Source organism: Python bivittatus, unplaced genomic scaffold (assembly GCF_059951505.1).
Source record: "Python bivittatus isolate LINGU-HERP-01145 unplaced genomic scaffold, Pbiv_v1 ctg000480_np1212, whole genome shotgun sequence".
Lineage (NCBI taxonomy): Eukaryota > Metazoa > Chordata > Lepidosauria > Squamata > Pythonidae > Python > Python bivittatus.
Window position 1 is genome coordinate 84034477 of NW_028277075.1, and position 15622 is coordinate 84050098.

General features: G+C 36.3%; 1 long non-coding RNA gene across 6 annotated transcripts in view; it reads left to right on the top strand.

Annotated features, from left to right (window-relative positions):
- Positions 1–15622, top strand: part of LOC112541318 (uncharacterized) — a 65363-nt gene that overhangs the window by 28170 nt on the left and 21571 nt on the right. The window contains exon 5 of one of the 6 annotated variants that reach the window (XR_015797180.1): positions 12464–12533. The exons of 3 other annotated variants lie outside the window; for them this stretch is intronic. This is a non-coding gene — a long non-coding RNA (uncharacterized LOC112541318). Of the gene's footprint in view, positions 1–5794; positions 8790–12463; positions 12534–15622 lie in introns of those variants that run through there. 2 more of the 6 variants (XR_015797179.1, XR_015797177.1) reach the window with 2 other exon arrangements.

A 15622-nucleotide genomic window follows, 5' to 3' on the forward strand; every position in this document is an offset into this window, starting at 1 on the left:
AATTGTATGCAAAGGGTTGGGGTTAGAGACAGTGGTAGATAACTATGGCCTGAACTGATAACAAACAGCAGGCAGGAGCATTTGCTGGGACTAAAAGAATGGGATGGAGCTTTTTTGCAAGCTGTTTTCAGGAGGCTATGATCCAGTAAGAGTCTCTCTGCAAAATCATCAAAGCCCCAGTGATGAAGCTACAGGGCTAAATCCCTGCTTGAACAATTACAAGTCCAGGTGCAGAGCATTCATGTTGCATTCCTCGGATTAGCAAGGCTTCCTGGCCTTCTTTCAGCATAATGTGGAAGGGTTCTATGACCAAATGCATGAGTTCAATTCGTGTTTATTGTCTGAATATTTTTACTGGTAGTTCACAAACCAGATATTTTATTTTGCAAGGTACCTCCTCAAGACTTTCCCACTTAATTCTTAATAAAAAATACAGCATTCCACGACTATGTTCACACAATACACTAACTGTGCATTATGCTTTACAGAAGAAACCAAGTTGCCTAGTTTGAGCTACAAACTAGCCAGTTATATTTTAGCAAATCATGCTATGTCTCACAAATACTACTCTGCTGAAATTTCTTTTAATTATAGGAAAGGTAAACTTATGAAAAGATTGGATTTTGCAGCTCCTGGTACTACTTTCCTATTGTAAAATACAGTTACGTATTTATGGCTCAGGCATTTGTGGTGCTAGACTTGAAAAAATGTATTATACCTATCTAAAGTCTTTGGTCATCCTAGTGATTTATACTATTTTCACTGTTGAAGTGATATAAAGCCTATTGTCTTTACTGTTATTTTGTCACAATGATGGTTGGATATCTTTAAATGATGCTTCAAATCACTAGTGGGGAAATTATCTTTGTCTAGTGCAGTTCCTTTTCTTTCACTCATGCTTGATTAAATAATACAGGTAGCCCTCACTTAATGACCACAATAAGGACTGGAAAATTGGTTGTTAATTGGGGTGGTTGTTAAGTGAGTCACTGCATGACTGGACCCGATTTTACAACCACTTTCACAATGGCCATTAAGTGAATCATACAGTAGTTAAGTAAAACACGTGGTTAAGCAAATCCAGCTTCCCCAATGGATGTTTTTTGCCCAAATTTGCTTAACAACCATGTGATTTGCTTAATGACTGTGGTGATTTGCTTAATGACCATTGTAAAAAAGGTTGCAAATCATGATTACATGACTGTTGGGGGGGGGTGCGACAGTTTGTGACAGTTGTAAGTGTGAGTACAGGTCATAAAGCACTTTTCCCAAGGCCATTGTAACTGAACTTTCATTAAACAAATGGTCATTAAGTGAGGACTACCTGTAACAACAATTTATTAAAGTTATATGCCTCCCGACTCCCAGTGGCTCTGGGCGGTTTTTCTGGTAATGTTGCTGTGTTTGTTTTTTGTAATCATACAGGACCAACTGCCTTACTAGTTAAGAAATCAGCACAGAAATGAGGATTGGTTTGAGGCAGTGATATAGGAAGAGTTATTCTTTACCAATATATTTTGGGAAATACAAGCTTGTGTGTCTTTCCCTGCCAGATCTGGCAATTCACAAACAACTTTAAGAACATTTAAGTTGGATGCACAGCCTGTGGTTTCAGGATTGCATGCATATCTAAAGGCTTTCCAAAACTTGGCACCAAATTATCATCTTTCAATGTGAAAGAAGAATGTTATCAAAAGAATGGCAAATAAACAGAACCATTCTAATTTATATTAATCATATTCAAATTAAATCAAGTTTGATATGGCCCCCCCAAAGAGCCAAATCCTGAATTAAATGATGAATAGTTATTTAAAAGATAGGTAAGAGACATGAATAGCAACTTAAAGACCACATTTGGATGTACATTCCTAATACAAAAGGATCAGAAGAAATTTGTCAAAGCCAGAAACGTTGGAAACATATGTTGACCTTCCAATCTTACCAACTATGCCAGAGATCCTAACTAAGTGAGGTAATGGGTTATATACCCCAAAAATGTAACAGGAATAATAAAGAGAGCAATGTAAGCTATATTGTGACCTTTACAGCTGGAATGTAACATCTGATAGTACTATGGGATGACCTTACTCTGGCTATCCCAGCACTTCTACGTTCTTCTCTACTAATGGGACTCTAACTGCCCTAATTACAGATCTGAACACCATGTATCATCAACAGTGGCGCTTCTTGTGCCCATACGCTGCCTCCCTTCGCACCAAAGGAAAGGCAGCAGCCAGGTTTCTGTTATCTGTCTCCTCTCTCTCTCCAGGATCATCAGGTGGCTTTGGTTTGCCAGCTCCTTTGCATTTCTGGGCCCGTCCTCATGCTTATGCCATGTCTAAGCCATCATCCTTGACAACCTTCCACACATATACCATGGATAAATACAGCAAAAGGACCCCCACCCAAAAAACCCTGGTTTTATTCATATGCCTATTAGCTAGTGGAAATCATTCCTGTAGTTAATCAAGACAAAGCATTTGATATGGTCTCCATACCTGCTGAATTTAATATTCTGCTTCTACAGCATGTTTGTTTTATCTTGGGTAAAAATGTCTCCCATTGACATTGGGGTAAAGTTTTTTTAAGGGTGATCTTGAGCACATTTGGAGAGTATATTGTGAGTGCTCTCACAAAATGGCTGCATGAAAGACTTTCCTATTCACAAAATGACCAGTCAGAAAATATCCACTTACCAGAATTACCAAAGTACGCCCTCTCCTCCACCAGATACTCTCAGTTTCAGTCATGCCGGAGGACCTTTCGGCAACCCTAAAGCATTCCTGCAGGTAAAAATGATATGGGAAGTCCCTAGTTTAAGAATGAGCTCTGTTCCCAAGGTTTGTCCTTAAGTCAAATTTATATGAAAGCTGGAACAGTATTATTGTATAAGTAGTATTGTGTAATGAACTCGATGGGTTAAGGATGCATTCTTAACCTGGGGACTACCTGTACTACAGGATGATCCATGCTATGCGGCATGCCAGCTTCCTATTTATATATTTATTTACAAGAACTTATATAACTCCCAGCTCCCATTAAAGGAGGTGTGTGGGAGATATTGGTCCCACAGGCACCATAATACCTATCCTAGATTTATGATGGTCTGTAAGGAGAATACAACTACTGCATCGTATATCAGTTTGCTGGGACCAGTATAGGGTAGGTATTGGACTTGGATAAGGGAAATTTATGTTTAGATCCCCGCCAGAGCATTAATTTTACCAGATTATTTTGGATTAATCAGTCTTGCTTAGCCCAACATATTTCACGGGGTTGTGAGGATAAAATTAGGAGAGAAAAAAAGGTAAGATATAAATTCAATTGTGAATAAAACAACTAAAATAAGCTTGCCATTCAATATATAGGTACAGCAGGCTTGTTAGTCTTAGATTCTGTCCAAATCAAGGCTACAAAAGGACATTCAGAACCTTTATGTGTTTCCTGGGACTAAATCTGCAAAACCTCAGCACAGACTAAGAGAATCTTCTGGATATAGAAAAAAGGAAAAACATGAAAAGCATCATTGTGCAGAATGTCCTTCTGTGACTTAAAACATTTGACTAAAATATTTTTGCAGAGGACTTTTGGCTGATGACTTCCTACTCCTTTTCAGTTTCATCTATTGCTGTTGTTGCTCTTCCGTTTTATTGATAATGGCCATTTCCACCAATTCCAGTTTAGGTTTTGTTGATCTATTTGTTTTCTGTATCGTTCACGCAAGATGTTACTGAAAGCCACCTTGAGAGTTTTTTCCTAATAGATGGTGTACAGATTAAACAAATACATGCACAGGTGTAGTAAAATCACACTGATTTTACATACTGTATCAGTGAAAAGTATCAGTCTTATTCTTTATAAACTGAGATTGAGTTTATAAAAAGGAGTATAAAAAGGATGTAAGCAAAGTTGTTTGTAATGGGACCCCTTTTGCTGCTCTCAGTTTTTGGCTCTCTGAGACTGCCAGTGTGAAGAGATACTCATTTCACAGAGATGACAGGAAATCTTCATTAGCTGTTTTAGAAATTTGGCATTTTTTCAGTACTCATTCAATTGGATGAAAGAGAATCCACTTTCAAAATTTCATTGAACAATCATCTCTCAGCCACCTTTCTAGCATCCCATGTTTTAATTAAACCTCAGGGAAGACACCATAAGCTCTACCCTTAAACTTCCTGAACTTAAGCTCGGCGGTCTTAAGCTTGGATTCATGCAAGTGTCACAAAAAACTTGTCTCATGAGATTTTTTCACCCATAGCATTACTGTCACTGCTTAGGGGTAATCTTGCTCCTGAGAAATTCTTGGAGAGTTTTCCCTTCCCTTGGAGAAATGGAAAGACATTGTTCAGCTAATTATTCTGTCCATAAATTTGGTGAAGAATTTCAATAGTCTCTTTGTGCCTAGCTCTGGTGAGTCTGTCTTAAAGTTGGAAGAACAAAGGTAATATCAGAGATAATCAGAAGTGAGCAATCAAAAGAAAACAGTGATTAAGTCATTAGTGCCAGATTTTGGGTGAAGAAGTATATTCAAGAGATGCAAGGATTCAGGCCCAAGAAATCAAAAGCTGAGCAACCAGAGTGGAAGCACAGAACAGTCAAACTGATACTAGACTTTGTTCCAGCACTACATTTCTTCCTTAGTGTTATGAGAGAACAAAGCCACCATAGCCAGCATTACTTGGTGGCAAATAAAAGCTTTTATGTTCCTATATTTGGAGCCACATCCAGCTTCAGTTGTAGAATAATCTGAGCCTATCTGGGAAAAAAGTGATCTTTTAGTTCTAAAGAGACATTCCCTGCAAAGAAACAGCTTTTTGACATTGAACCACTCACACATAGGCATATGTATGAGGGTCAGTGGAAACTCATCCTCATGGTTGGAGGTCAGAATAGAATTACCAGATCTGGGCTGGAAAAATCCAGACAACCAGTAGATTGTTGGTTGTCTGGATTTTGTGGCCATCTGGGTTTTAGTAGCTTAGATCTTGTAGCCCTAGTCAGATCCCATCTCTCATGCTGGTGAAGATAATTCCACATTACTTCTCTTCATACACCTGGGTTCTCAAAGCTCTGTCTCCTTCTCTAAAAATGACTCTTGAAGAGATGGTCAGGATTGTTGTTTAACATCTACAGAAGCAGATGGAATTCAGATACTCTTGAAAGTTAAGCCTCTAACACTTGTCAAAAGAAACTGGTCCTTCTTATTGTCATATTTTAAAAATACAAAGAGAGCTTGAAAATATATACATAGAGAGCTTGTATATAGTTACATTATTTACCTGAGAGTGAAGCATACATATATGTCAGAATATAACTCTTTGACCTGGTTATATATTATATTAAGCTATAGTTTATTGGATAAACCATAATTGCCTGTTCATCAATTTTTACCATCACCCACGCTTTATAAATCATAATGAATAGGTTCATACAACATGCTGAGTCAAAGCCAAACAAACAACATTATGGTTTAGTATGTGAACCCAGTTACATGTGGTTTGTTCAGTATACCACAATTAAACCATGGATCAGTGCATTGTAAAAAACTAATCAGTGATCACAATATAACATAATTTGCATATATTAAATGGACTCAGCACTACATGCATAATGTTTTTTCAATAAAATATGATTGGATAATTGTGGTTGGTTTTTTAAATATATATATATAATTTGTAAATACAAATATGTTTGAAAGCTCTGCAATATGTAAAAATATGTAATAATCTACCTTTTATTTTTATTTGTTAAAATGGATTTTTATTTCACTTTTTCCCATCATGTGTCTGCTTAGCAGAATATACCTTGGGAACCTTCACTTGGATAATTCCATCATGATCTGCAGTTAAAAAGCTATTTCTGAAAATGATTAGAAAGGCAAGTATACAAACCTAGTGTCCTTTCAAAGGCACTGACTGCAGTTTGAGCAAGATGGCTATTCCCTCATCTCCCAGAACTCTAAACCTGCTGGAGACTGCTGTCTTGAGGTCTCCTCCTGAGGCACAACTGTCTGGAGCACTTGTGGGTGATCTTAAGTCCTCTCCATGTCTGGAGAGGAATGATCAAAGAGCTCGTCTATTCATTGGCTCTTCATTTCACCGCAGTCATCAGCTCTGTTTTTTGCAGAGCTATCTTCAGTCCACCGTTTCTTCCCCAGAAGCTATTAGGAACATTTGGATCAACAAGTTTTATAGCTGTGGGTGAGTTTCCTTCAATCCTTAGCAAAAGAAGTCTTCACTACGAGTTTAAGAACTTTAAAAAAAAAATTTGGGGGGGGGAAATAAACAGCAAAAGGGTGATTAAAACTTTGATTATAGAAAGTTACAGACTTAGGGGTCCAGATAAATTTGAAACAAGAGTCTTATCTGGATCCTTAAAGCCTTGTCATTTCAGTCCTTGATTATAGAAAGTTACAGACTTAGGGGTCCAGATAAATTTGAAATAAGAGTCTTATCTGGATCCTTAAAGCCTTGTGATTTCAGTCCTTGATTAACTAAAGTCCATTAAGGGTTACCAGAGATAACCACATACTAAGGGTCCAGATAAATTTGAAATAAGATTTTGGAATTAATTATACAGAATTCTTCCCATGGGAAAATGCTTTTGTTTTGATTTTTTTTAAAAAAAGCATAGTAAGATAAGATTTTAAGAATTGGATGCAAGGGGAAACTAGAGGGAACTAAAGATTATAATTAAAGGAGAAGAACACTCAAACTTGACTTACAAATAAAGAATGAAGCAAAATATTTTAACATTGGATATATTGAAGGATATTTTTGAACAATGGATTCAGAAGTTAATTTTAATCATGTCTGCCTCTGTAGATAGACTATATTTAAATGATGTTATGGAAGAGAAACAAGTTCTATCTGACAAGATTTAATCTGATTTGAAAGTGGTTTTAAAAATGACAGGCTACAAGAAAGATGCGGAAAAAGTTGTTACACAGGACATACAAAAGAAACTGGCTGATGTCTTAATAATTAAAAGGGATATACAAATGACAAACCAAGAGAGTGACCTGGATAATTTCCCTATATTGGTTTTACAAAAGAGGCTTTTGAAGAATTGAAGAATTTTGCGAGAAGGGACAAAGAAAAAAAAAAAAGTTCAAGGAGATTATTTAAAGGGACTAAAGATCAAGATTGTTAGAAGTAAAAGGAAGGAATATAAAGTTGGTTTATTTGATCAAGGTTAAATTAGATATGTGGTTATCTCTGGTAACCCTTAATGGACTTTAGTTAATCAAGGACTGAAATGACAAGGCTTTAAGGATTTGTTTATAGATAAGACAGGACATCGGAGGAAGAGATTGTTTGTTGTATTTTAAGAGAAGGTGATAAGCTACTAAAATGGTTTATACTTGTTGTGATAAAGGGGGAAGTCACTCCTTTATATATTTATTTACTTTTTCTTTATTATATTCTTATTTTCTCTTTGTTTTCTATTTCTCTTTCTATTTTTTCTATTTTTTCTTTCTTCTTTCTTTCTGCACCTTTTATTTTTACTTTTTATTCTTTTTTAGTTTATTCTTTTTTGTTATGTATTTTATTGTTGTAATTGTAATCCTTAATAAAAGTACTATATAAAAAAGAGGAGAATTTCATCATGATCTGTATCCTTAAGCTTCCTGAATTTACTCAGTAACCTGGCAGTCTTAATCTTAGATGCATGTAAACCCCACAAAAAATGAATGTAATTTGCATTTTCTTTTGTTTCTTCTAAGCTAAGAATAAATTTAAAGACCTGCTTCTAGGAACATCTGATTAACAACAAAAGTACTGCCACAGCTTCCTGCCAAGCTAGTAGTAATTTATGTTCACCAAGCTATATATCTCTTATGTTTAACTGCACCAAGATGTACTTATCTCTTTTGTTTATTGCATTTTCTCCACCCTAGTGACTTCTTTTTCTTTCTTCACCAAGAATGCAAAACCTGGGTGGGAAAGCAAATGTATAATTGTACGTACTTATTAATCCTTCTTATCCTAATTATACCCAGGCCAAGATAATTTCATTTTCTGTTCAAAACGGACTTTTACAGTGTTTATTGAATTTTAAAAGATGCTTGTAACAAATAACTTTAATTAGATTCAAGAGGTAGTTCTGTTGTTTGGGGGACTTAATCTTTACAACCTATTTGTTCATAGGGCCTGGGATGGGGAAGAGAACCCTAAATTCAAATTTGCCATTACTCTCAAAAGAGTTTGTTGTACAGTGATAAGGAAGCTGCCAAAATTCCAACAATAATGTGTTCTGAATAGGTATTCCTGGTGTTTTGATAGTCAAACTCAGGATGGCATTCAATTCAGAAAAAACAGAGAAAGATCCTGACCTTGTACATCTTTTGGCTTTATCAAAAAGCTCAGGGTGCACCATTTATATTCAGCTATTTAAAACTGATGCATATTTGTAGAATTCAGCACAATGGGCCAGATGCCTCTGTGTGTAGCACAGAATAGAATGGGAAAGGTGGGTGGAACATGAGTCAAGCGCTTCTATATTAAAGAACAGGCTTCAGTACAAAAGGAGATTGCAACCCAAATCTGTTGAAAGAATTGGATTTTCCAATAGCACGGGTCTGTAAGTGAGCTGGGGGAGAAGGCATACTGAGTTTCCAGTATGATGAAGGCATGCAAATGATGTATGGAGCCCCCTACAAGAAAAATATGCTGAAAAGCAAAACCCCATGATTTTTTAAAAATCGTGATGCTTTCAGAAAGAGAACAAATGTGGTTTATTTCATTTACTTTAAAATATAGTGATACAAAACACCATTTAAAGATAATTAAGTCTAGGTTAAAATTATTTAAATATGCAAATATTTTTGTACTTCATTTTTAGGTGCACACCTAAACGTGCAAAATGTGAATGTAATAAAAAGAGCTATGGTACTATAGGAGTTAGAGAGAGCTGCTAAGAACTGGGGAGACTCTGGGTTCAAATCCTCGTTCAATAAAGTTCGCTGAAAATCCTCAAAAGAATATAATAAATTCTTATTTCCTAATTCCATGATGGCCTGGTTGTATTTTTGGATTAATGTTCCAGCAAACATAAACTGCTTCTCCATACATACCCCTTTTGTACTCTGTATCCCAGTAGGTACTAATCATAATGGCTAACTCCGGTAATAGTCAGTTCAGTAAACTTGTTAACAAAGGTTTTTCCTGGCTCACTTTGAAGAGCATACCTCAAGTTCACCAGGAAAGCAGAGGAAATAGTCTAGTGTCCTGCAAATGTTTTTCACTGCAACAACCATTGGCCTTAGTTAACATGGCAAAGGAGTTGTCAGAAACATCTAACAGATACAAGGTAGTCCTCATTTAGTGACCACAATTTGGACCTGCAACTTGGTCATTAAGCAAAGCAGTTGCTAAGTGAAACTGTGACTGTGCTTATGATCTTACTTCAGCTTTCCTTTGTTTTACAGACCTGCAAAGGTTGTAAATGCGAGGATTGGTTGCAAAGTCGCTTTTTCATTACCGTCATAACTGTGCTAAACGTTAAACGAGGCAGTTGCTAAGCAAGGACTCTCTGTACAAGATGTCTCCCTGTTCTAAAGCTATTTTGCCTAAGGAGAACAATGCTTATTTGGTTCTTATTTCCAAGCAATATAAAGGAAGACCCTGCAAAATATGAAGATTGCCAATCTCCATAGAGCAGAGTGAAGAAACTTGGGGCATTTTCATGTAGGGGATTCATCTTAAAAGATGGGGATGGACTAATATCTGTATCTCAAAGATATCCCACAATATCACAAAACCATACTTTTTTTTTCCTGAGGCCACAAAATTTTTTGAACTATGTATACCCAGTCATATCAGCTCTCTACATCTGAGGCAAACCTGCAACAGTTCTTTGAAGGTCCTAGATTCCTACTGAGTTAGTTTTAGTGATTCCAAATGATTCCTACTTCCCTTCCCACTCTTGATTTAAAATTTTTTTAAAAATGCATTGGTCATTTTGCTTCTGACTTTTGATGAGATGGTGCAAATTTAGGGTACTGGGAGCTGCCTGTAGCTCATAGGGCACAGGTTGCCTGGTCTTGACTTAGAACAATGTGTGAAGTAGGTCATGCAGTATATGGTTTGCTTGATTTTGCCTTGGCATGTTCTATAAAGCCTGCTATTATGGCTTATTCAACAACCCACGGCTAGCATCATGTATGGCCTCACTTGCATAATCTAAAAGCACACCAACACTAACTCAGCTCCCATTGCAATATAAATATATCATGTAGAAATTAAATGTAAATCTATAAACAACATACAGCAAAGTCAGAAAAAATGTCAATTAGGATAGGATGTTGGATAGTCCCCAACTCTTAGTCACTGTGCTATACTAACTCTAGAAGATATTTCTCTATAGGAAGTGCACCAAGACTTGGCTTCTTGAATGCCAGCTGGTAAGAGAAGCTTAAATATGTCTCTCAGGAGCACTGAGGGAAAAGCATTACAGAATAGTTGGAGAAGCAGATGGTCCACAAGACCACTTGTTAAGTATGCACACAGACAAGTAATGAGCTATTTAGCAGATTGCATGATTAAAATGCCACCCACTACTTCTGCCTAGAAAAAGGTGGGAAAGTCCATGTACCTTCTTACTCAACTATATAGCAAAAGAAAAGATCATTGAAAAGACATCTAAGGCAAAAAGTTAAGTATGTCCCGGTTTAAAAACTACAACAAAAGAGTGACAAATGAAGTTTGATAGATCTGTGTGGCCGTCTCTTAAGATGCAATTTACCTGATGCTGGGAAGAACTAAATTGTTTGCTATTCTCCAGTGCTGCCATAAACAACTCAAGAGCCATCCCTATTTCCTGTCATCAGATCCATGCTAATTTATACAAGATCCATTGGAATGATCCCACCTATCCTTGCCTAATGTTTCTTTATAAAGTTTAAAAGTAGCAGAGGCTTCCAGCTCATAATGAAAAAGGCAGCCACATCAATTCCCCAAATTATAGTAGTTGCAGCAACAAAGCCAGAAGGACAGCATGCTCACAGAGAGAAGAGAACAATTCCACTCCAACTAAAATTGGAATGGTAAGGCTACATATTTTATTGATTATAGCTTATAGAAGGTTTGGCATGAACTCAGGACAGCCTCCCCCAATCCAAATGCCCTCCAGATATGTAGAATTCAACTTCCAGAATTCTCAGCAATGGCCATGATGAATGGGAATTCTGGAAGTACATGCATTCTTCTGCCAGTAAACTACTGGTGATCACTGTTATTTTTCCAGCCAACATGCTGGGGCCACTGTGGTGTGCACTAGTAACATGAGCTCTTCCACCATCTTGATGAGGCTAGAAGTTGGGCTAGGACTTAACTCAGTTCCTTATACCCTCTGTGGGATAGGGCTGTCGCAAACCCTACCTAACCATAAAATGGACTTGGCTCAATACTTTACTGCAGTTATGACTCATTATTACTATATATTAAGTAATTGTTTCTGATTACTGATATCAGGAATGCAAAATGTTGAATGTCAAAAGTCAATAATGCATTTGTATCAAAGTTATTCCCAGCTTTGATAAGTGTGGCCATTAGATGCCCAGATCAACCCATATCAACATACAGTGAAACAAATGGAATAAATATGGGGAAAAAATCATGCTTTCTGGAGGCCTTATATTTAAACAAATAGATTGAACCAGAGGTCAAGAAAGTTTTGTCTTACGCAGTCAAAAGCAAACAACATAATAATAAACAAAGCTATTACCTAAATAAGGAACAGACAGAAACTGTATCTCTCACCCAAAACAGAATCGCTTGTAGCATTTTGTATAGAATGGGTAGGGAAAAAGAGGTACAAGAAATTCAAATGCTGATGATTATAGAGTCTGCATTTAATACACAGCAATCATTGGAATTCTTTCATAATGGCTTCTTAGCTTTCCTGTAATAAAACTACCTCATCAGAAGTTCCCGGATTCTTACGTGCCTGTTTAATTGCAGTCTATCTTATCTGGGAAAGCCTGACAATGGGAACCCTTCCCCAAAGTCCCACCACTTGTTCTGATTGGCTCCTAGTATCCAGCCTCCCAAACCCTTCCAGGTCACCAGTCCACGCAGGAGACCGGAAGATACCTGTGCATTCTGTTGTTCTTTTGCGGCATTTACCACAAACCAGATTCTATATCACTGCATCAAGGTTTAAGTGATAAGTAATTATCTCCTTGTCATTGGGGGAAAGTCCTACTCTTTCCTCTTATTTGCTGGGATGAAGAATTGGTGGCTCTGACTTTATCAATCCAATCAGCAATGTATATTTACACTAGAGGGAGCAATAGCACCATCGCTTACTTATAGCTGCTTAGCTACCCATCAGTTGCATGGCAACGTTGCAAAGCGGGGAATATATAAAAGAACAATTCAGATTAAATGCTTCGGTCTTTTATGTAGTAAAGTTGCTCTAATGATTTATGCTAACTATTAGTATATTATTCAACACAAAGCTGAACATGCTGTGAGCCCTGAACAAGCTTGGCAACGCTACTGGATTGGCTGCAGGAAAGATTCTCCCCCGCTCCTCATCTCCTTTTAAATAATTTTATAAGGATGTTCGGGGTTGTTGGTTTTTGTGGAATCGATCGCAAAGTGGATATGGTTCAAAGAATCTTCCTCTAATGGCAAGCATCTGAAGAAAATATGGGTAAGTGAACTCAATCTTTATTTCAAACATTTGAGGATGGTAGGAAGTATCCCCACATACCAAATTCCTGTAGATAGCCATGCCCTTAAAATAATGTTATTCTTCTGTTTGACCTATCCATTCCATTGATGGGGTTCCTTTATATATAAAACAGCTCTCTCCAGTCTGGTGTCTAACATATCTGAAGGGTACTTGGTTGACATAAGTTATCAGGTACTACCTGCAGCTTTAATAGTTAAATAGAAGAGAGAAAAATTGGCATGTGAAGTATGAGATAAACTGTAGCTGTTAGTACTCTCTTTTGCCTGACTGTTCAAGATATATGAGCCATTTCATCTTCTCCATCTGGTCACCCCACTTATCAACTCATTGACCAAGACCTCATTTGGAATGCTAATACTTCATACAGTTAATGAAGTGTCTAGCCTTCCCAGTGGTTAAATAATTTATTCTAAAGGATGAAATTTTAAAATGTTCAGAAAAATTATGAAGCTTAGGAATTTAAAATCCAAAATGAGTCTCTAGTATAGACTTTAAATTCCTCTTACTTAGAAATATAAGCACCTGCCTATTAATCTAGCAAGCCCAGGTATGAGGAACCTCTGCTCCTCAAAATGCTGCTTAATGGTAGCATCTCAGTATCCCTCATTATTAGATAGGACTGCTAGGACTTGTGTGTGGGATGTTGAATAGTCACATGTTCTCCACCTCTGATTTAGCCAATTTTTAGAGAGAACAATAGCTATCCCTTTCATGGATGAAATAAAAATAACTTTTTTGGGGTCATTTTTCAAAATATTAGACCTAAAGTCATCGATATAGAGAAGTCAAGAAATAATTAAAAGAATTTCTACATGATGGAATTTATTACTAGATATGATAAAACCCCACTATTTAGGACATTTCAAATGGCATTAGACAAGTTTATGGATAGGGAGATCACTGCTATTAATTTTGATGACACTAGATTAACTCCAGAATCCAATGCTTTAAAAATCAGTTGCTGGAGACCAACAATGTCCATGTCTGTGAGCCTTTTGATGCATAAACTTGGCCACTATGTGACCACAGATCTGGGCAAAATAATCCTTTGCCCTTATGACTCAGAACTCTTCTTATGTTCTTACATTAGTCTAAGCTGCATCAGTTCTGACTGGTAATGATTTTCCAGAATCTGAAACAGAATTATTTCTCCTCATCTGCTACTTGATCCTTACAAATGGAGATGCCAGGGACTGAAGCTGAAATACTCAGTGTGGAAATCATTTAGTCTATTCTTAAGCTACTCCATTAAGACCACTGGGCAATAAACTACTATGAAAATGAGGTGACCAGATAATCCTTTAAATCCCAACATATAATCTTTTGCATATTTACTCAGAGGTAAGTTCACTGAGCTCAATGAGATTTACTTCCACCTATTTATAAGAATTCAGCATAAATAAATCTCCCCCTCAATTATTTGCAGTATGTATGTATGTATGTATGTATGTATGTATGTATGTATGTATGTATATATATATATATATACACACACACACACACACACACACACACACATACATAAATACATACATACATATAATGATTTAAAATGCCTTATTATTTTTAGTGGGTAGATAATTATCTACAACAGTTTTGACTTAGATGTTTAAGAAACAAATGTTGCAATGTTAAATTCAGTGATCTGAGCACATTACTGTTAAAGATATATTTTCCTTTGCAACTCAATTTTTTCAGTGTTTTGTTCATATTCAATTAATGTAACTGATAAACATTTTTAAACTTTATTTGTATGTAAAAATAGAACAGCAAAAGAGAAAATAATTCTCCTTACAACATTTACACACATACATGCTGACACATATATTAATCAAGCCTTGCTTTCATAATATATATATAATAATAATAATAATACATAATTAAATAACATTTTAATCACATAAGAGGAGAAATAGATGGGAAATGGGAAATTAAAAGTAGTATAAGCAGCTCAAATTTCTAAATGGTCCTCCTATTGGTACTTCTAGCTGCAAAATGTTTACAGAAAATAAGTTCTTCAAAGCTTTGTATAACTGATGAAGAACTGATACTTTCCAATCTTGTGGTATAATTTTTTTAAATCCTAGAAATACATATTATTCACTTCTATTGTTCTCCTGTTAATTTCCAGAATATTGGTATATAATGAGAACAAAAATATACATCTACCAAACCGAGTGAGCTTTCCACTATAGCAGGGACCATGTCATCTGAACCAATGCTGTATTTTAGCCCCAGATCTCTTAGTTAAAACCATCACTTTCTTCCTGAAATGCATGTATCTTGCAACAGGAAGATCTATTTCAAGAGATGTGTCTAATAGGCACAAAATAATATTTGTGTTGAATTAATCAGATTTATATATTTATCATATGGCACATTCACATTCATAATTTTAAATCTTTGGAATTGTGAACATACAGATGCCTAAATGATCTTCTACTGACATATATGGAAACAGCCAGGAACAGATTATGAAGCAGTTACTGGCACTTTGCAAAAGATGTGGCCAGTTTAATGATTTGAAGAGAGGTGCTTTGTTTGTGAAGCACTTCCTTCAAATGCCTTGTACTATATCACTGGACATCATTTTTTCATTCCAAACAGAGGTGTTCATGACAAGCCACAATATCCTCAAAATGAGGACAGGGTGTTGTGATGTCATTGCAGGTCATGACCTCTAACACAAGTTCATAAATTGTGTAACATATGTGATGATGTCATAATGCTTATATCGTTTCTTCCCCCAGGCCTCCTCAGGGGCTCCCATGATTTATTATTTTGTAAAAAAGAAAAAAAAGTTAAACCTCTAGTACTACAGGGAGTTTTAAAGTAGCTCATATCTGTGTGTCAAAATGAACTTGGCATTCTGCACTGTTTGGCAAATATTTATGTTGCAATTTTTTAACAGGAGTTCATA